General features: G+C 36.8%; 1 pseudogene; it reads left to right on the forward strand.

Annotated features, from left to right (window-relative positions):
• The window catches only part of LOC138147322 (dnaJ homolog subfamily C member 7-like), a 28,774-nt pseudogene extending 7,757 nt beyond the window's left edge, over positions 1–21,017 (forward strand).
• Positions 21,018–23,723: the final 2,706 nt, after the last annotated feature.

Consider the following 23,723-nt stretch of genomic DNA (forward strand, 5'->3'; position numbering starts at 1 on the left):
TATATATATATATATATATATATATATATATATATATATATATATAACTAAAATTAAGAGTCCTCAGAGACCTTCTAGTTTGATCCCCTTATTTAACAGATGAGGAAACAGGCCTAGAGGTTAAGTGACTTGCCTAGGGAGTAATAATCAAAGACTGAATTTGAACCCAAGCCTTCCTACTCCTGAGCCAATAGTTTTGCCCATGTATTGTATTACCTCTTTTATAAAATTGTTTTCATTTTGATCTTGTCCTTGCATTTTCTTTGGCCTTTAATTATTTTGTGTGCGTGTGTGTGTGTTCTGGGTTTGTGGGGTGTAAAATGACTCATCTTTCTTTAATCATCTATTACTTTTCACTAGAGTGAGCCAAATTAAGGGCTTACTATCTGTATGGCATTATTACATCCTGGAAAGATCAAGACTAAAACTACTGTAAAGGTACTTACTTTTTACTGGGAGATCAGAGGGGAGGGAGATATAAAACAAGTAAGTGAATATACACGAGTAATTCAATATAAGATAGTTCAAGGAGGGAAAGAATACTAACAAATAAAGGGAGAGGGAGGTAACAAAGGAAGGTTTCATCAATTTCACCTGAGCTATACCTTGAGGGAAGACAGGGTTGTTTTAGTGGTATACCATACAATGGAAAGGATACTGAATTTGTACTCACAAGACCTAGGTCCAAAGGAGCAAGTAATTAGTGAGGAAATAAAGGCAGTGAGTGTAGACAACTTTTTCTAGGAGTGTAGCCAGAAGTGACAGAACACCTTATACTTGATAGGGACAGGTAAAGGTGTTTAAAGATTGAAGTAGAGCTGAGCATGTTTGTATACAACAAGGAAGGATCCATTAAGTCAGGAAAAGGACTGATAAAAAGAGAGAGAAGAAATGCTTAATGGGACATTCTTATTTTCCTTTTGAGTAATATTTTTCCTAATTACATGTAAAAACAGTTTTGAACGTTAATATTCTGGGAGGCAATTGGGATTGTGACTTGCCCAGGATTACACCTGTGTCTAAGTAAGTGTCTGTAAGTATCTAAGGGTGTTGAACATTCATTTTTAAATATTTTGAGTTCCAAATTCTCTTCTTCCCCTCTCCTCTCCCTGAGACAAAAAACAATTAAATATAGGTTATACATGAACAATCATGCAAAACATATTTCCATATTAGTCATGTTGTACAAAAAGACATAGACCAAAAAAACCCACCAAAAATAGAAAAATAATATATGCTTTGATCTTCATTCAAATGCAACCAGTTCTTTCTCTGGAGGGAGACAGAATTTTTCATCATGAGTCCTGTGGAATTGTCTTGGATCACTGAACTTCTCAGAATAACTAAGTCATTCACAGATGATCACCATATATTTCTCTTACTGTGTACAGTGTTCTGCTTCTGCTCACTTTACTTTGTATCAGTTCATATAAGTCTTTTCAGGTTTTTCTGAAATTCACCTGCTCTTCATTTCTTATAGTGTAATAGTATCCCAGTACAGTCATATACCACAACTTGTTCATCCATTTCCCAATTGATGTACATCCCCTCAGTTTCCAAATCTTTGCCACAACAAAAAGAGCTACTATAAAATTTTTTATACAAAAAGGTTCCCCCCCCCTTTTCCATCTTTTGGGATACAGACATAGTAGTGGCACTACTAGGTCAAAAGGTATGTATAGTTTCATAGCCCTTTAGGTATAGTTCCAAATTGCCCTCCAGAATGGTTGGCTCAGTTTACAACTCCACCAATAATGTATTAGTGCCCCAATTTTCCCATATCCCCTCCAACTCAATGGGGCATTCTTGAAAGGAGAAGGGAGGTGCTGTCATCTAAGTGAAGTAGCTAGCCTTAGCAAGAAGAATCATCTCATTCTCTAGGATCAGAGGAGAGAAGAAAACAAGTGATAGTGTCAAGGGTTTTGAGAAACAAGAGTAGAGAATTTGAGAGAGATAAGGAGGGGAAGGGAAGGGAACAAGCATTTATTAAACCACCTACTACATGGGTAGACCCACTATGTTAAGCATTTTACAAATATTATCTAATTTCAACCCTATGAGGTAGGTGCTATTATTATTAACAGTTGAGGGAATTGAGGCAGACAGAGGTTAAATGATTTGTTCAGTGTCATACAATAAGGATGTGTCTGAGTCTGAATATGCACTCAGAACCTTCAGCACTCTATCCTCGGGCCACTAAGTTTCCTCTAGTTAGTGAAGCTTGGTGAAGATTGGACAGTTTCAATATTGTCAGTTTAGAGTTGGAGGAGTAGGGGTGGGGTTTGAAGGCATTTGAAGACAGGAAAAGATTCAGAACAGGTGCTTTAAGGAGCTTAACAGAGAAAAAAAATAGGGAGAAATAAAAGGATTTCCATGTAGCACTGAGGACCCAGTTGGTATTAGATAATACTAAATTGTAGTAGACCCAATTATCAGATTCATTACTTCCTCTAGCAATGTTCAACAGCTCAAGGAATAGAATAGTGAAAGGAGATGATTAGAGAAAGTTGACAACTAACTGAATGGTTGTTAGGACAAGGGGACAAGTCATTCCAGGAGAGAGGAAAGTATACTGTTGTTGAAATGGCTAACCACAGTATCAAGACTGAAAGGGAGGAAAGTTAGGAAAGCAGGAGAAATGGACTTGGAGAAACAAGAGGGTTGGAGGCTCTAAGGGTGGTGAGGATAAAGAATAGGTTAGAAGCAGAATCTTTCAAGGAACCAGGAAATGACCAAAATAAAGTCCAAATGGGTGCACAATTTAGATATAAAGGCTAATGCTATAAACAATTAGGGGAGCAAGGAATAGTTTATCTGTCAGATTTATGGAGAAAGGAGGAATTTATGACCAAACAAGAGTTAGAGAACATTATAAATGCAAAATGGATAATTTTGATTACATTAAATTGAAAGGTTTTTGTACAAACAAAGCCGATGCAATCAAGATTAGGAGGGAAGCAGAAAACTGGGAAAGAATTTTTATGAGTATCTCTAATAAAGGCCTCATTTCTAAAATATATAGAGAACTGGGTCAAATTTACAAATTGACCAATTGACAAATGGTCAAAGGATATGAACAGGCAGTTTTGAGAGGAAGAAATTAAAGCTATCTATAGTTATATAAAAAAATGCTCTAAATCACTATTGATTAGAGAGGTGTGAATCAAAACCACTCTGAGGTACTGAATCACACCTATCAAGTTGGCTAACATGACAAAAAAGGAAAATGATAAATGTTAAAGAAGATGTGGGAAAGTTGGAATACTAATTCGTTGGTGGAATTGTGAGCTGATCCAGCCACTCTGGAGAACAATTTGGAACGGTGTCCAAAGGGCTATAAAAATGTGCATACCCTTTGACACAGCAATACTTCTAGGGCTGTATCCCAATGAGATGATAATAATAATAGTAAAAAGGACCCACATGTACAAAAATATTTATAGCAGCTCTTTTTGCAGTGACCAAGAACTGGAAATTGAGGGGGTGTCTATCAACTGGGGAATGACTGCACAAGTTGTGGTATATGAATGTAATGGAATACTATTGTGCTATAAGAAATGATGAACAGGTGGACTTCAGAAAAACCTGGAAAAACTTATATGAACTGATGCTGAATGAAATGAGCAGAACCAGGAGAACACTGTACACAGTAACAGTTACAGTGTGTGATGACTGACTTTGATAGACTTAACCCTTCTCAGCAATGCAAGGACCTAAAACAATTCCAAATTACTCATGATGGAAAATGCCATCCACAATCAGAGAAAGAATTGTGGAGTCTGAATGCAGAGCATAGCAGACTGTTTTCTTTTTGTTTGTTTTTGTAATTTTTTTGCTTTGTTTTGTTTTTTTCTTTCTCTTAATTCCTTCTACTCGTTCTGGTTCTTCTATGCAGCATGACTAATGTGAAAGTATGATTAATAGGAATGTATATCTAGAGCCTATATCAGATTGCATGACATCTTAGGGGAGAGAGGAGAGAGGGGAGGGTGAGAAAATTTAAAATTTATGGAAGTGAACGTTAAAAACTAAAAATAAATAATTTAACTTAAAAACAAAAAGAACAAGGAAATGATTGACAAGAAAGATTACAGTGAAGCTTACAACTATTACACAAAAGGCACCAAAGTGAACTCTAAAAATGTGGTAGCCAAGCTGCCATATTAATGATGCTAAGGAGCTTCTGGGAAGTACTCAGAGATACCTACTGGTTAGTGAGGCTGTATAACTCCTTTATCTGGGGTCACCTCTGAGAAGACCAATGGCACCTCTATCTGAATTCTAGGACTGCCTGTCACTGCTTCCAGAAAGCTCCAGAACTGCTCAAAGAAATATCCAGCTATCTCTTGATTTCAAGAATTCTAGGACTGTCCTAGTATATGAGAAAATAGCTGGATTTTGAAAAATGGAAATATTGGATTATCTTTTGCCTGGATGATGTCCTGGTATTTGCCCCCTATCCATCATTACTTCAAAAATCCTCAAAACAGAGTGTTTAGCATTATTGGGTCATTATCCAAAGGCACAGTTTGTTGCTGGTGATAATTTATGGTTAGAGTCTACCAATGCAGATACAGCCTGTGAGAGGCCTCAGCCGAATGACTGTTTCGAGAAAGCAATTTTGTTTTGTTGTCAGTGGATTTTTTTCGGTTTTGTTTTGCTTTGTTTTGTGTTGTATAGACCCTCAGGATGGCCCCAGACCATGAGAAGATTTGTCCTGCCCCATTAAAGCAGGGGTGTGGGCTGGAGGGCAACAAAGCATTTAAAGAAGGGAATTTCAAACTAGCATATGCAGTATACACAGAAGTCTTGACAATAGAATCCAACAATAAAAAAAAAATGGAAATATGCCTATAATCAGGAGACAGTTAACTGCATGAATGCAGTGAAACTGGGTGACACATCAAAGCCTACCTGAGAAGAACATGATGTTCCACAGATACAGAAAAGTATGAGGAAGTGATGCTGGATAATGAGAAAAATACATCAGTCAGAGGGAAAAAACCAACAGAAGCAGCTCCTGAAAAATATGCTATTGGAGTTTAGGAAGAACAAGGAGAGTAAGTACAGATTACAGTAAGATTCTAGGTGTGGATAAGAATGCCTCTGAAGATGAAGTGCCTCTCAGAAAGAGCCTTAATGCACCATTCAGATGGAAACTATGGGACCAGTACTGAAGAAGAAATTCAAAGAAGTTAGTGAAGCCTTCACTATTCTTTCTAACCCCAAAGAAAAAAGACTTGCTATAATAGTGGGCAAGACCTGGATACTGAGGGCATGAACACGGGCAATTTTGGCTCTATCATCTTCAAGGCATTCTTCACTGACCGGGTGTGGGGGGGCAGGGGTGGGGTGTTGTTTGAAGCATTAGGTCCACAGAATTTTTCCAGTTTGGCTAAAATATGGGGGAATAAAAACAATAATGCAGAGCCCAGAGAATGCAGATGTGCTCGTTTTTATTCTGAATACATACACAATTAGACTCATCCATTCATCATGTCTACTTGTACTTAGAGCAATTTCATTTTCTCAATTGGAAACCTCTACATTTGTGAGTGGTGGTGGAGAAGGATATAATACTGAAGATGGGGGCCTGGAAGGGAAAGAGGTGGAAAGGAGGGGAAGAAATATAAGAATTATTGTTTTATTGTTTACCTTTATTTTAAGAAATTAAAAAAATAAACAAAAAACATTAGGTTAGGAGGAGTAAATTTGAACAAGAGGTGGAAGGTTGCAGGATTCATTATTGTGATTCAGAGTTCAAGATCACATATTTGGAAACCTTCCTTACCACCCTCACCCCCACCCCCCAGCTGTCTTCTCCTCTAAGTTTAACATTTATCTTGCATGTAATAATGACTAGTAAGTACACAAGATAGGATTTGAACCTGTCCTCTTAATTCCTAGTCTATCACTCAATCAATAACACTTATTAGGCACTTAGACTATGTGTCAGACACTGTACTAAGCGTTGGGGTTATTATAAAGAGGCAAAAGACTGCTCCCATCTACTATACTTCCATTTTGGATAATTCTGTACTAACATCAATACATTTGTGATCTCACTGATTTTAGTGATGCTTCAAACAGATTTGTGACATATCCATGGCTTCTCATCCTGGGCCTACATAAATCCTCCCTAGCATATCTACCAAATATTCCTGAGATCTTCCTCTGGGGATTTTAATATTTCATGAATATCATGAATATTAGTAGTAAGTCCCTTGGAAAAAGAGACTATCTCACCTCTATATGGACATCCTCAGCACTCAACACAGTGCTTGGTATATAGTAGGGGCTTAATAAATGCTTGATTACCAATATAACACATTCTATTATTCTTTGTTCTCATGACAGGCCCACTTCTCTTTCTAGTCATACTGAACTTCTCTTTTTTGCTCTGTTTTCTGTTTGTCATTGTTAATAAAATGTTCCATCCATCTTATATCCATCATAATCTTCCCACTGTCCCTTGATTCACTTGCAACCTTGATTCTTCTGAGATTATAACTTTCCATATGTAGCCCCCCGCCTGCTGGCCTCACATTCTCAACCTCCACTTGCATTGGCAAGTTGGGTGCCCAGAGGATAGCTGACTACTTCTCCCTTGAAGGTTTATCACGGGGTAACTTTGATAGGTTTGAATTTCTAATACTATTGCTTATAAGTCCCTGACCAATAAAATCAATAAATCAGTTGACATCAGCTCACTTTTGCAAAGGGATATTTACTGAGAAGGTATAAGAAGGACAGAAGTTACAACCTTCTCCCCTACAAATGTGAGGCACACTCTACTCTCTGTATACACATAGTCCCTGAGCAGAATGGGTACAGATTTAAAAATATTGAGGCACAAATTTAGGAAACATGGGGGTCAAGGAGCACAAGTCTTCTGGCCCTGGGAGTCCTTGTAGCAGTCTTCCTTACTCAAAAGTTGAAAGGGAAAAAAAACAAAAGATTATCTGGTCAAACCTTTTGCATGCCACTCCATTCCAGCATTTATATAGTCTCTACTATGAGCTATACACTGTGCTAAGTACTTTACAAATAATCTCATTTGATCCTCACAGCAACCTTGCAAGAAAGATATTATCATTCCCATTTTACAGCTGAAGAAATTGAGACAAACAGAGGTTAATTGACTCTTTCAGGTCACACAGCTAGTTAAGGTTCTGAGGCCAGATTCAAACTCAGGTCATCCTAACTCCAGACTCAGTATTCTATCCACTGTGTCACTCAGCTGCTTCTATCTGAGTCACCAGCCCTTCCAACTCTTCAACCAATCTGAAGATTTTTCATCCTTACAAAGTACTATCACTTCTGACTGTAAACTGGCTTCCAAAATTCCACTTGTTGGATTGACAGGAGGCTGAGAATATTGGGCATGACCTGTATAATCCACAAAGAAGGGTAAATCTGCATATTCTCTAAGGATTGGTCCCTCATTTGCCAGGCGTCTCATTTTGCAACAGACATATTGCATCATCAAGGACCTATGTTAAAAAGATGTTCTTTGGTGCCATTAAACAGGCTTCAACCTTTTCTTTTTCTCCTATTCAATTATCAACCCAGTTAATTGGCTATTTTCAGTGCCTATCCAAGATATATCCACTGGTAGTCTAAATCAGAGGGGGTTAAACATGCAACCTACTACCTACAACCCTCCTGAGTGCTGCTGTAAAATGTAATTGGTGAAAATTATACAAAATAAATAAAAATACAATAGAACATAGATAATGTCAATATGTGTTTTTTAATAGTCAATATGGAGCCTACAGTTTAGTGAGCATGAATAGTTGAGTAGTTCCTGTCTCTATTTGAGTTTGACATCACTGGACTAAATCAATTTGTTTTCCTATTCATTGCATGTTACTTTATGCAATATGCATTTATCCATCTCTCCCCCCTCCCCTAGTGAGTGGTCATGGATCTAATTGAGAAGATCCTCAAATTATTATCCACAAACAGGAACATTGATTATAAGAGTAGCTAACACCTTTGAGGAGCTTATGTCTCCCTGTTTTAGATATTGATTGTCAGAGAAAGGTCAAACCAATATATCTTTGTGATTGCATTTTGCAAGGAATCCTCTATGATCTTAACATATGCATAGAGAGACAAACTCTGGAAAGAAAGCCTTTTATTTGTTATTTTTCTCTACCTATATATTTCACAAATTTGCCATTAGCTTTGAATCCATAGGACTTGACAACAAAAAAATAGATGATGTAATAAAAGCAAGCATATTTGGAATATTAAAAAACATCAGGAAATGTGATGAAAACATGCGACTAATAATAATAAATCACCTTTATTAGAATATTAAGGTTTTGCTAGATAGCCACAGAACTGTTTTTCCTTAGTTTCTATCCATTATTGTTGAAAAAAGTAATTCCTACCTCATTGTCCCAATACGGAGTGATCTTTTTCCCAAGAAACCCTTTAAATATATATTTATTGCTTTTTGGAAGGGGAAGGGCTAGGCAATTGGGGTTTAGTGCCTTTCCCAAGGTCCCACGGCTAGTACGTGTTAAGTATCTGAGGTTGGGTTTGAACCCAGGTCCTCCTAACTACAGGGCTGGTGCCCTATTCACTGTGTCACCTAGCCACCCCTCCCCACCAAATATTTTTAACAAATGAAGAACCTGAATGGAAGAAAGAAAAAGTCCAAGGATGACAAGAGATAAAAGGCATGTATCAGAATAATTCTTCCTTTCTCTATTTTCCATATTCCAATATGAAATCCTTCCACCCCTTCTGACTTTGCATTTTATATCCCTTAGGATTATTGCTACATTTATATTTACTTTCCACCATAAAGCCAGAAAAGTACACAATTTCATTCTGATTTTTCCACAAATATACTGTTTTTTATGGTTATTTCTTGATTTATTTGTCCAATGAAAGCTAAAGCTCTAAGGTTCTTTTCAAAAATAGCATTTTATTCATTCTCCCTTATAGACACTATAGACTTGCTTGTTAGATTTAATACTGGGCAAAAAGGTCCAGGGATATTCTACAAGTAAATTGGATTTGGTAAACTACCTTGAGTCTACTTCAATAAGAATGAAAGCAGTGGTACTAAGTAATTCATTTTACCACTATTATACTGTTAAGTATTAGTGCTACCTTAAAATATGTGCTGCAGTGGACACTGTTTTTTATCATTCCTGGAAGTACCATATTAGACAAGAGCCATCAAGTGGAAGAAGGATTAGTCTTGCTCTTCTTGATCCCAAAAGGCAGAACTTGAAGTAATTGGTAGAGGTATAAAGAGACAGATATAGGCTCAATGTAAAGAGAAACTTCTCTCTCTCTCTTTTTTTTCTTTTTGTAGGGCAATTGGGTAAAGAGAAACTTCTTAACAATGAAAGTTATTTGAAAGTAGACTTGTTATCATTCATTCTCAAAGAGGACCAATGACATCAGGAGGATGATGTCTTAACTTGCAAGTGAACTGGATTTAAGTGAGGCAGAGCTATGCAAAATAATCAGCCTCACTCTCTCCTCTAGGATCATCAGAGTTCAGTGGTAAGACACAGGTCAGGACAACCAGCGATGGCCCCGGATGCAGCTTAGGGAAGTAGTGGGTTCCCCATCACTAGAGATCTTCAAGCAATACCTGGATTGCTGGGTATGTTGGAGAGGTGATTCTTATTAAAATATAGGTTGGATAAAATAAGCCCCTTCCTGCTCTGACATTCTGTGATTTTTGTGAGGTACCCAGAGTGGTCATCATCATGAGGTGAAGCCAACTGGCAATTATGCAGGTTATTATAAGAGGTTATAGAGTACCATTCCAGAAGGAACACTTACTACCCATGCTTTTCTTGATGACCAAATCTCATACCACAGATGAAGATGTCCTGAGGCAGGAATTCTTAGCATGAGATCAGTGAACTTTTTTTTAATATTTTGATGACTATTTCAATATTACTGGCTTCCTTTGTAATGTTGTGTATTGTATTTTATGTGTTTAAAAATATTATTTTCAGAATAGGCTTCACCAATGGCCAAAGAGGTTTACAACATTAAAAAGGTTAAGAATCCCTCTGCTAGGAACACTCAGAATGAAGGTGATCCATTTAGATAGATTTCCACCTAAGATGATAGCAATTACTTTTTTTTAAAAAAATTAAAACTTAAAAACTTTTTCCTAATTACAATTAAAATAATTTTAACATTTATTTTTTAAATTTTGAGTTCCAAATTATCTCCCTTCCTCCCTTCTCTCCCCCCTTTTTGAAAAGGCAGCAATTTGATATAGGTTATACATGTGCAGTAATGCAAAACATATTTCCATATTAGTCATGTTGTAAAACAAAACAAAACAAAAAAACAAATATGGACCAAAAAAACAAGAAAAGTAAAGAAAGTTTCTAAAATAGTATATTTCTATCTGCATTCAGATTCTGTTCTTTCTCTGGAGTTGGATAGCCTTTTTCATCCTTTGGCATTGTCCTTTGGCATTGTCTTGGATCACTGTATTGCTGAGAATTGCTAAGTCAATCACAGTTGATCATCATACTATATTGTTCTTGTATACAATGGTCTCCTGGTTCTGTTCACTTCACTTTGTTTCAGTTAATGTAAGTCTTTTCAGGTTTTTCTAAAAGCATCCTGCTCATAATTTCTTATAGTACAATAGTATTCCACCACAATCATAAACCACAACTTGTTTAGCCAGTCCCCAATTGCTGGGCATCCCCTCAATTTCCAATACTTTGCCACTATTAAAAGAGCTGTTATAAATATTTTTGTACATATAGGTACTTTTCATTTTTGTTTTTGATCTCTTTGGGATACAGACTTAGTAGTGGTATTGCTAGGTCAAAAGGTATGCATAATTTTATAGCCCTTCAGGTATAGTTCTAAATTACTCTTCAGAATGGTTGGATCAGTTCCACAAATTCCACCAACTGTGCATGAGTGTCTCAATTTTCCCACATTCCCTCCAACATTTGTCATTTTCCTTTTCTGTCATATTAGCCAATCTGTTAGGCAGTACCTTAGAGTTATTTTAATTTGCATTTCTCTGATCGATAGCGACTCTAAGCATTTTTTCATAAAACTATAGATAGCTTTGATTACTTTGTCTGAAAACTGCCTGTTCATATCCTATGACCATTTATCATTTGGGGAATAGCTCTTGTTTTTATAAATTTACTCTGTTCGCTACATATTTGAGAAATGAGGCCTTTATCAGAGAAACTCAGTAATTTCCTTTTGAGAAAGAGCCAGAATTTATCAAATACTTACTTTAGCCTCAGGATTGGTGTTTGATTTGCCCCCGCCTCAGCGTGGAGCACTCTACTTTTTAAAAAGCTGGACTCTAATAGATGGTGAAGTTGACATAGAATAGATGTTTCCAGGGTCTAATGAGTTCATACATAAACAAGAGAAAAAACCAGCCATTGAAACATTTCCAAGAAAGACAGGTGTGCAAACGATTCCTGCTGAGAGTAGGTGCAATACTGTTTACATTACTGCTCTTGAACAGGGGTTTGCTTCCCTATTTTCTGAAAGTAAATATACATATATTTTAAATATAGCTATATGAAAATTTAAGAGCAAGGGAGTCACCACCAAACCAGAATTCGCAGACACTGATCCCATTAATCAGTTTTCACCTCTTTTTTCCTTTTGAATCAGCAGTAGTTTGAGATGGAAATGCTATGTTTGTCACTTTTATATCAGCCTGTTTGTAAGTTTAGGAAAGAATAGCAAATATTGGTGCCAAAAGACTGCAACTTATTTTGATTGGTCAGCTTTTTCCAATGTCATTTTCAAGTGTAGAAACACAGGTCACCCAGTCTGATGGCTCCTTTGCTACTGACAACACTTCATTTGGCAGAGAAGGAAAAATAAAAACCCCACACAGTTAGAAACATAAAAGGAAATTTAGCTAGATCACAGAATCATAGGATTTAGATGTAGAAGTGGTCTTAGGGGATATCTATTCTAACTCCCTCATTTAACAGATAAGGGAGATGAAGTTCAGAAAGACATTATGGTTTGTCCAAGGTCACAGAGAGAGCAAGCAGTGAAGCCAATGTTGGAAACTATTTTGACTCCAAATCCAAATCTCTTTCCTAAGATTAGTATAAACTAAAGCTTTTTTTCCTTTCATGTGGGCTTAGAGATGGTTAGAAATTCATTTGTGGATTTAATTTACATTAAGAGTCTGAGAAGTGGGGATCAGGATTTGGGGTTAACAGCCCAAGCATGCTTTTCCCTCCTTCTTTGAACTGCCTTCATGTGTTTTTTAGCTATGATTTCCTAAGTGTGGGGGACACCTAATGTGGAAACACCCACCACTGGTGCAGATTGGCAGCACATCATCTTGAGTTGCCTAAAGTATTGAGTGGTTAGGTGGTGTGCCCAAGATCATACAGTTAGTATATGTCAGAGGCAGGACTCAAACCCAGGTCTTCATGATTCCACGGTCAGCTTCCCAAAGTATCTTTAATATCATATTGAAGTAAGGTAGCCTGTACAAGCAAGAACATTTATCCTCCAACTTCTTGAGTGAAAATCAGAATGATCCATTACTGAGCATCTAAATCTATCTATTGATTGAGAATAAAAGACTAATATAATTTTTTTAAAGCTAGGGAGTAAGAAAGGGGGTGGGGAACAAACATTATTAAGCACATACTGTGTGCTGTTCACACTGTGTTAAGCACTTTACAAATATTATCACATTTGATTAGGATATTCATTCAAAATATAAGTGAATTAACTGAGAGAATAAACAGGTCTCAGCTACCAATCAAAACTGAAGTAGGCATTAGGTTATCATTCTAAATACTAGTTGGCAAAGTTATTCCAGGGCTCTCCAGTATAGATTCACTAAAGCAAAGAACGGTATCAGAGTTGCCAAATTCCCAAGTCCAATCAGGAGCAAGCACTAGTCTCTGAAAAGTTCTTTCTTACCTAAGTCAGTTAGGTATTACCTAAGTCAGTCAGATAGCTCCTTGTTTCACAAGACACTGGGAAGAAAGCCAGCTTCATGAGGTCTCACACTGCAGAATATGTTTGAACTCCTACTGAGAGCATAACTGGATCATAGAATTTTAGAATTGGAAAGGACTTCAATGGTCATCTAGTTCAATATAATCCAAAATAATTTCCATGACAATATAGATGAAAAATGGCAATATGGTCTAGTCTATGCTTGAAGACCTCCATTGAGGAGAGTAAAACCCATCATCTTTTAAGGCAGTCCATTCCTCTTCCTGAAGACCATCTTCATAATATCTCTTAGAAGGAGCAAAGAATAATTTCCTTGTGTCTAAACCTTGACAGATGCAGTAGAGGGGGAGGGGAACCAATTATTTTGTCATTTTAAAATGTTAGTTTACGTCATTTAAAGTATTGGGTTTAAGACAAAGGAAAATTGAGGGCCCATGATCAGTAATAGCCTTTATAACATCATTAAGAGACCTCCAACTAGAGGATGGTAAAAATCACCTTGACTTCTGGTATTTCTTTTAAAAATACAAAATCTTCCAGCAATGAGTACCAATGAAAAAAAAACATTTTTGCTAGCAATGATGTGTGTGTTGTAATGTATATTAATTTACATTCCACATAGATTCAACTTTTGGTGCAGAAACATGCCTATTGTGAACACCCATTCTGCAAAATATTTAGAATGTGAATTGCACAGAAAGAGGTTTAATGACTGCTTTTGGATAATGACGTTGGCCATGATTATGTAGAAACTGGAAGTTTAATCCCTTTCCAAATGCCCATGAAAACACTTACTGTTGATTTGATTTTAAGGCCTGAGTGCAGAATAAAATATTGACTACTGGATGCCAGTTTTTGCCTAAACTAGCCAAACTAAGAGGTAGAATGGCTTATGTAGGTAGAGAGAGATAGGTCAATAAGTCAACAGAGAAGTGTGTAATTTACTAAACATCCTTAGCATTTGATTTTTGTATTTCTTAAACCCAATGCCTCAGGAAGTACCATGCTGTAAAAACAAACCAGGAAGATCACAAAGAATTAATTGTGTACAGATTTGTAAACCATAATGTAAGGCCTGAACCTTAATTACACTGGCAAAGTCAATTATATATAATCCTGTTTCTCCTCCATGTGCTTGTATAATTTTAAAGTCTACTAAAGCTAAACGGTATGAAGCAAGCTCAGGCACATGGAAATCGTTTTCAAGGAAATATAAAGGAAACATCCCAGAGTCCCTAATTAAACAAAACTTTAAATTGCTTTTCTACGTTGATACCATTTCAACTATACACATGTAGGAATAAAAATGCTTCCAAATCTAGTATCGATAAGTTTTATACATTTATATCTAAAAATCCATCTTCATACCTTACATGGAACCATCCTTCACTGGAGTCTTACATCTCAGTGACATAAAATTTGTCTTAGAACTAATTTCTGAAAAATCCAACAACTTGATTCAAATAAATTATAAACATATTGAACACTGGCTATGTTTAAGGAAATATAATAGATATTTGGTATACAAAATAGCCTAAACTTTCAAAAAGCTTACAATGTAATGGAAGGAAGGATAAGGTCACAAATAACTAAGGTACAAGGGACAGAAGGGAAAAATTCACAGTATAGTTCCAGACTATGAGGGAAAGATCAGTTTTGCTGGGAGTAGCAGGAAGTGTGTCAGAGATGAATTCCTGGAGGAGGTGGCATCTTTGTTTGACCTTGAAGGAAGGGAGGAACTTCATTATATGGAGATGCATGAAGGAGTGGAGAGGTATTCATTGCATTAAATTACACAAAGATATTACAGACATTTAGCATATGGCAATGAATGGAATAATTCATATTTCATATACTTCATATAATCATATAATCTTTTTTTTTGGCTTTTGGAGAGCAGTTGGGGTTAAGTAACTTGCCCAAGGTTACATGGCTAGCTTTTTTTTGTGTGTGGGTGTTAAGTGTCTGATGCCGGAACCGAACTCAGGGCCAGTGCTTTACTCATTGTGCCACCTAGCTGCCCCAAATAATCACATAATCTTAAGGTAACTTATAGGTTTTCTAGTACAATTCCCTTCCCCAAAGGAAAAGAATTTAGAACTCAAAGTTTTCAAAATGAATGTTAAAAATTGTTTTTACATGTAACTGGGAAAAAATAAAACACTAAAAAAAAAGACATAGGAAAAGAATAAATGTTCAAATTAAAACAAATAAATAGGAGACAAATGAAGCAATTTTACATTTAAAAACTATGCATATATGATATTCATTAGACATAAAATAAATGTATTTGCCTCAGGGGGGAAGATCAATTCACTTCCCCAATCCATAAATCCCCTGTACAACATCCTAGGGGACAGTGCTATTCAACTTTTGCTCCAGGGAAGTAACCTCATAAAACAACATATTCTATTTTATTAGGAAGTCCTTTATATGAAATCAGAATCAGTCTCCTTATAAATGATAGCCCTCTTTCCTGGCCCTCATTTTCCAAATCTGTAAAAAAGAAGGCTTTGAATTATATTATTTCTTAGACCCATCTCAAAAGATCTGTGATTCAGGCTCATCCAAATATTTAAAGATAGGCATGTCTAGAGTAAGATCTTCTGGGGTTTCTTCAAATCTTCATATGACAAGGTTTTAAATGCCCTCACTCCTGGTCATTTTCTAGTTTGTTAGTGTCTCTCTTAAATATCTAGTACTCAGAACTAAACACAATACTTTAACTGTAGTCTCATCAGCATGAAATAGAACTATTGCCTCTCTTCTTCTGGACATGGACCTTCTGATACCCAAGATTATATTATTTTTTCTCATATTGAACTTTTTGTCTACTAATAACATAAACTACTGTTTACTACTTGTGTAATTTACTTTTTAGACCAAAGTGAAGGACTTTACCATTGTTATTTTAAAATTCTTTTAAGTTGTAAAAATTTTTCCCTAAAAGTCTATTGTACATATCTGATTTTGCCCTGTGCTCCTTTCTTTGCCTCTTTAAAACTCTAAAGTGACATGGTCACTTTCTCCCAGAGTTCTTTTCACTTGCATTCCACCAAATAGCTCTTCTCTTTGGTCAGAATAAAGTCCAGAGTAGTATTGGCTTGAGATACTGCTTCTTCCTTTTGTGTGGAATACACACACACACACACACACACACACGTATATGTGCATATGCATATATATACATATGTATGTATATATGCATTATAAGGTTGTTTTAAGCAAGGCAGCTTAAGCATTATCAGATGTTTTACTTTTTACTTCATTTGTAGATTCCCATGCAAGGGTATTTTTTTATGTAAAGTCCCTTCTATAAAATATGCTTCTTTTGAACAAGTTATAGCTTTCATTTTCATATTCCAGTTCTGTGTATTACAACCTACCAAGTCTCAGCCTGAGAATTTTAGATATTTCATGATATATTGTTTTGGTACCTTAGAGTCATATTTACCTTGCTGAGGAGAAATGCATAGCTGGTTTCAATGCCATCTTCTCAAAACTTCTCAAAATGGACAAACAGTCCCTGTGAGCAATCCTTGATGGATCCAGAAAGGGCAGCAAGATCTAGAATGAATGATCTAGTGGAAAGAATACTTGATTTGGAGCCCAAAAACATAAGCTGAAACCCAACATCTGCCCTCTAAGACTGTACAGGCTTGGAGAAGTCACTTAGCCTCTTTGAGACTTTACATTGCTTACTCAATACATCAATGAATCCATAACTTCACTAGTTTGGAGACTCATGATTTTGTTGCTGATCACTTCCTATCCAACATCTTTGCATCATTAAACCTTCCAGAATGGATCTACTTACCCAAAGAGAACTTTTATTTTTTATTTTCATTTTTTTCTTTTTTGGAGGGCAGTTGGGGTTAAGTGACTTGCCCAAGGTCGCACGGCTAGTTTTGTGTGTGTGTGTGTGTGTGTGTGTGTGTGTGTGTGTGTTAAGTGTCTGAGGCCGGATCCAAACCCAGGTCCTCCTGACTCCAGGGCCAGTACGCTATTCACTGCACCACCTAGCCACCCCTACCTTCCTTTATTTTTAACATGTTATACTAGTGTGGAACTTAGACTATCTGTCTGTTATCCTTCACTCTCACCAATGACTAGACCATCTTCTTTTCTGCCATCTGTATCCTTGATGAAGATTAATATGGTTGAAAGAAAGTCAGAGCACTTTGTCTTAATTCCTGCTTCTGAAGTTTATTATTTGTATCACCTTGAGCAAGTTACCTAACCTCACTAGGGTTCATTTTCTCATCTGTAAAATGGGAGGATTTGACTAGAAGAGGTCCCTTCCAGCTCTAAATTTATGTTTTTGTATCTTTTATGCCACTTTCCCCATGCAATTCATCACTGATAAAACATTCTAGCCTACATATACTTACCATATATCTCTACATTGACTTTGTGTGATCTGTGCTTTAGAGTTTCCTGAGATTTGGGGGTTAAATTATTAGTAGGCATATGACATCATTCAGAGAACAGTGGAATTGTAAAGATGTGTTTTGTTTTTTCAGTCAGTAGTATTCTAGCATCACTACAAACACTGTACAATTTTCTAAATATGATTCAGCTTACTACTCACTGCTTGGTCCAGTCAGTTAATAAGTATTTATTAAGTGTCGACTGTGTACGAAGCTCCATGGTAAGCACTGGATCTGGCTCATCATCCATCTATAGTCCCTGCCCAATATGGGTGTAAGTGTAGATAGATAGAGATACAGACTAATATAGACTAATTCCATGATCTAACTGTCCAAATCTAATTACATGTCAGCATTTGGCTAATATGTGTTCTTTATATGCTTTTTTTTCTTGTATGGATGATGAAACTGGCAAATGCCTCATGTGACCAAATGTCTCCTTGTTTTCTACCTTGTTGTACTGATGGTTATTCAGACTATCATTGAGTAACATGACCTTGGTGATTATATTTTTTCATGGGATCCTATGTGACCTTAACATTTTTTTTGTCTAAACCTGTGATTTCATCATTTCTTTTTTTTTTTAAACAATTGGGGGTAAGTAACTTGCTCAAGGTTACACGGCCAGTTATTATTTCTGGGTGTGGTGCTGAGTATCTGAGCCCGGATTTGATCCAGGTCATCCCGACACTGGAGCCGGTGCTCTTACTCGCTGTGCTACCTGGCTGCCCCGATTTCATCATTTCTTAATGAAGAAAATCCCTCTACCAATTGGGATAGGTGGTTAATGAAACATATAATCTGAAGGAGTTGTCTAAGATTACTGAGAGGTTAAGTGACCTGCCTAGAGACATCCAGCAAGTAACTGTCAGAGAGGGGACTTGAATCCAGCTCCTCCTTATGCCATATTTACTCTCTATGATTTTAGAATATTGATAGGAGGAGTGGCTAGATGGCATAGTGAGTAGAGCACCGGCCCAGGAGTTGTGAGGACCCAGCATCGGTTCTGGCCTCAGACACTTAACACCCCCCCCCCCCCACACACACACACAACTGGCCATGTAACCTTGGGCAAGTTACTTAACCCCAATTGCTTAAAAAAATAAAATAAAATATTGATAGGAAATTCATTTTTTGAGGAAAGCTTCTAAGGCTACCTTTGGCCCTAGTCAGATACTTTTTTTTCTTTTTCTCAACCAGTACTGGAATTTTCTATATTTTATACAACTTAGTAATTATATGACTGTGAAAATATAATCTGCTATAGAAAATTATCAATGGAAATGGTTTCTTTTTATATTTTCATCCCGGATAACCTCAGGATGTGAATATCTCCTTCTCATAAGCATTTTATAGAGATAATAAAGTAAACATATGGGTTGGTGGCTGCTAATGTCTTTGTGTTCCCCTATTTTTGATGCTGCTTGATCTTTTCCATTCTTTTAGAATCTTTCCCTTTTCGAAAGATCTTGAAAATTCATTCCTAATTGCCTTTAAAATCACCTCACCTTGAGCATAGACTTCTGTATTTGGTCAGCCATTCTTCTTGGCTTCAGTTTTGGAAGTGTCATTTCTACTTCTATACCAGGGACTGAAGTGGAAGATTCCAAACACAGTCATTGTGCTGTATCCACTGATGAGACTACATCACCAAAAAATATGTGCAGCAGATGTCAAATATGCCACATCTCATGTCCATTTCAGTTCTCCCTTACACTTTCAACCAAGAATAGTTTCATGCTAAAGGCTCATTCTCCCTTCAACTATATTTTACTGTTTTTCCATGAAATGCTGTTCATAATTTTCCATCATCCTTTCCTATGATATTTTGAAAATGAGCTTATACTTTAAACTAGTTTTATATCAGTTGCAGTACCTTTCCATTTCACAAAGAGAGAAAATATTTGCAAGCTATAATGGTTTCTAAGACCTTTGCCTCCTTGTTAATCCTACAACAATTTACATAGATTGTTGTCTGTGATAACAACAAGCATCTGTTAAATACCTACTATGTGTCAGTCGCTGTGTTAGGGACACAAAGAAAGGTAAAAATAGGATCTCTTCCCTCAAAGAGCTCTTATTCTAATGGGAGAGATAAACTGTGTGCATACTACATGTATGTGTGTGTATATGTATGTACATACATATACACACACATATATGTATATAGAGTAAATGGGAGATAATCTCAAAGGTAACACATTAATATTAAAGAAGGATTTTAGCTGAAACTTGAAGAAGGCACAGATGAGGAGGGAGATAGGCCCAGGCATGGGGGAAAGCAAATGAAATTGTCATTGCTTTTGTCTGTTTCCCCTTTTGGGGGGCCATAGTTCATTTAAACATGTTGAGTTGGAGGGGCTGTAATAATATACAACTTCATTTTTGTTCTTTCTCTTAATTTCTATTGATTTTGACCTTTGATAAAGCCAAAGTTTTAACTGGGAACTTTTTCCCTTCACCTTCAATTTCCTGTTTAAAACTTATTTGATTAGATTAGCAAATGTCTATGTAAAGAGATTTTTTTTCTAGGCCTCATGAATATTTTATCACTTGACAAAAACCTATTGCTGACTTTCAAAAAAACAAATCCTATTCTTTGCCACATTTTCTGTAACCAAATATTCTCTACCTATATCCTCCTCCTTCTAATATTTCAAACTTCAGTTGAAAGAGGAGATGAAAGTTTCACATGTGTGTATTCCCAAGACCTTCAGTTGCCTTCCCAATACTTCATATTCAGTTTTCAGCTTTCTTTTGGAGGTATCATTAATCTTCATGTAAATTGTCAGAAAGGGGTGGTGATTGGTGAATATGATGTGATGGGAAGTTCTCCATCACAACTCAGATACATATCCCTCAAATATTGCATGCCTCTCAAATGGCCATGTCAAGTTTTTATATGGCCAGCTCCATACCCCTCAACAAATTGTCACCATCTACCAATGTCTGTCTTTTTCTTGAAAGCCAATGTCTTCAATTATTTTGTTCACCTCAGTATAGTGCTTCTTCAGAAAGGTTGAGGACTGATCTCTCAATTTTTGGTTTAATAACTACGCCATCTCCCATTTTCGTGGATTTACATTAGTTGTGGCTCATGGCTAGAATGCTCTTTCTCTTCCTCTGTATCTCCTAGCCTCCCTGGCTTCCTTCAAGACTCAGCTCATTTCCTGCCTTCTGCAGATTCCTCTCACTCCCCAGTCCTTTTCCCATGAGATTATTTATTCATTTATCTTATTATATTATCCATTTATATATTATTATGTTATGTTATATTACATTACATTGTATTATATTATCCATTTATTTAATAATTTCCATTGCATTTATCCTTATAAATTATTCATTTACCAAATACTCAATAAATATTGGTGGACTCCTCTTACCACTGAGATCAAGTATAAAATCCTCTGTTTGGTCTTTAAAGGCAGAGAGACAGGAGATCTAATGTTGTAAATGGGGAACTGATAGAGTCGCGAGTGTGAGAGACACTGCGTCAGTCACAAGATGTCGGAGAGACACTGTGGCAGTCACAAGATGTTGGAGAGAGTGCACGTGACCTCTGAGGAGCAGGAGCTTGGAGATGTGGAGGCTGACTCTGCTGAGCTGTAAAAGCCAACATGGCATCGTGGGGGCCAACTCTGCTGGGTTGGGAAAGGCCGATGTGGCATTGTGTGTGCCCCATAAACATGGACTCCTCTTAACACATACTCCTTTGCCCTGCACTCGGGAGAGTGCACGATTGGCTCCCACATGACATGTGACAAGGTGGCAGCGGAGGGGGTGCACGTGGCTTTCTGAGGGACGGTGTTGGGACAGCTTTGCCTGGGGGTTAACGAACAAGGAACAAGGAAGTCTTGGGCACAGTGACATGAGAGTAATACTCTATGTGGCAGTGCCTAAAGGACTTCCAGGAAGGACTTTGCTCCTTTTGTTTCTTACGACGTACTCGGGAAAGAACATGATTGGCCCCCCACAAGGCTTGCCTTCGCAAGGCTTATATATAGGGGAGATAGGGGAAGTTCAGTTGGTTCCAGTTCCTGTTTGCTTGCTGTGCAGTTAAGATGTAACCGAATAAACAGCTTCGCATCATACTGTTCGTGTCCTGGGTGTTCTGTGGGGGTAAGCTCTTCTTGGAGACAAGAAGCCGGAGACGTCCGAAGACTGGGAATAAGGTAAGACACGGCCGGAGTTGGGAGTGAGATCCCAACAGGCAACAATTAGTAGGTTGCTTTGGTTGGAATATAGAATACTTGAGGAGGAATAATAACCAGTCCAGAAAGATAGAATAAAGTCAGGTTATGAGTGGATTTAAAAATCAAACTTTTTTAAATTTTATCCTAGAGGCAACAGGGAGCTACCAAAATTTCTTGAACAGGGGAATAACATGATCAGATCTATGTTTGGTTAGACCTTATCTATACGAATTAATGAATCTTACCATGTTCCATATAACATGAATTCATATATAATAAATATATCATGAAAGACAGAGTAATGTGCTAGGTAAAGCACAAGGCCTAGATGTGGAACCAAGGGTCATTCACTTAATGTCTCTGAATTTTAGGTCCTTTGTGTATAAAATGGAAATAATAATGTTGGTACTATCCATCTCCCAAGGTTATTTTGAAAGTAAATCCTTTTGTGAATCTTAAAGTGATGCACAAATATAAGTTATGTTTACTGAAAGCTTCCATCAGATTTAATGAGTCTGCTATATCCCTCTGAGATCTTAAACTAAGAAGGACCTTTAAGGATTCAAGTCAAGGCAGACTCACTATCAGACTAGTGGAAACAAATTTGTTGATTTCACCTTGGCTTAACCATGGAAAGGACTGAAAGGGTGGTTAGTAAATAATTGCAGGCTTGTTTCCCTGTGCCACCACCTTTCATTATGAACATTTAAAAGCAAACATACCCAGCTTGAAGGCACTGCATTAGGGCAAGGGAAACTCATGTGACACAGAGATAAGAGAGAAAGCTGATATAATGGATGATAGAATCAAGATTCAAAATAATCTCAACAGGCCGGAGCCGTAGGTAAAAACCAATAAGATGAAATATAGGGATAAATGTAAAGTTCTTGATTTGGGTTCAAGATACCAATTGCTCAAGAAAAAGTCAGAAAGACCTCACCTGAGAGCAATTTATTTATAAAATACCAGCTTGAGCCACCATCCTGACATGGATGCTAAGACAGTTAATACAATCTTTTGGTGCAGTAATAGAAGTATGGTATATAGACAAAGAAAGATAATAGTTCTATTGTACTCAGGGTGGCCATACTAAATGTAATGTTCAGTTCTGGGAATCATAATTTAAGAGTGAAATTGACAAGTTAGCTTATGTTCAGAGAAGAGTGACCAGTGCGTTTAGGGATCTAAAAAAGTATAAGGGATATTTTAAGCAACTAGGGGTTTTCAGTTTAGAGAAGATTGAGGATCAATGACTGAGTAAAATTTAGCTGTCTTCAAACATTTTACAGATCAGTATGTAGAAGAGGACACAGAAATATTCTCTGTTGCTCCAGAGGACAAAACAAAAGTCCATCAATGGGTGGCAGTTACAAAAAAAAAGCATTGTTTGATTTAATATGAAGAAGAGCTGTCTAACAATTTGATTATTCAACAATGGAAAGAGTTGGATCTTTATCACTGGAATTTCTCATGGAGCATGTGGAACTGTCAGAGATATAGAAAAGAATTATGTACAGGGTGGGAGGGTGAACTGGATAACTTTTAAGGACCACCAATTCCAGGGAGTTATTAATCTGGGAAATATGTAGTCACAGTAACGAGTATTCATTCAAGAAAAAAAAAATCAATAATCTTGTATCTTTTTACTGTATACTTTTTACTTGTATCTTTTTTAGGGAAAATTGGGCTACATTTAGCCCTCCGAAATGGCCTATAAGCCCAAAGAGTTTGTAGATCTCTGATGCAGAGAAAGTATACTTTGCTACTTTCTTTATTCATGTATCCATAGACTACCACATTGTGTAACTTGTAACTTTCCATAAGCCTTCTTTTTTAAGACTTAAGAAAATAACACATTTATGTGCCACTTAGAGAGGTGGTAATAGTATTCAGTTTGGTGTCTAAGCAGTAGTAAATTAATTAGATGTATTTGCCCTCCCTAAACTCTTATACAAAGTTGAGAAGGAAAAACCTTTAAGGAATTTGGATTGCCTCCTACACAATGCCTATCCTGATATCCACTGTTGCTAGTGGAGATTACTTTGTATTTTTAGATAAGGAAGGAAGGAAGGAAGGAAGGAAGGAAGGAAGGAAGGAAGGAAGGAAGGAAGGAAGGAAGGAC

This window comes from Petaurus breviceps, unplaced genomic scaffold (assembly GCF_028583685.1).
Source record: "Petaurus breviceps papuanus isolate PSGF00001 unplaced genomic scaffold, PetGlider_PUasm1.0 90784, whole genome shotgun sequence".
NCBI classification, from domain to species: Eukaryota; Metazoa; Chordata; class Mammalia; order Diprotodontia; family Petauridae; genus Petaurus; species Petaurus breviceps.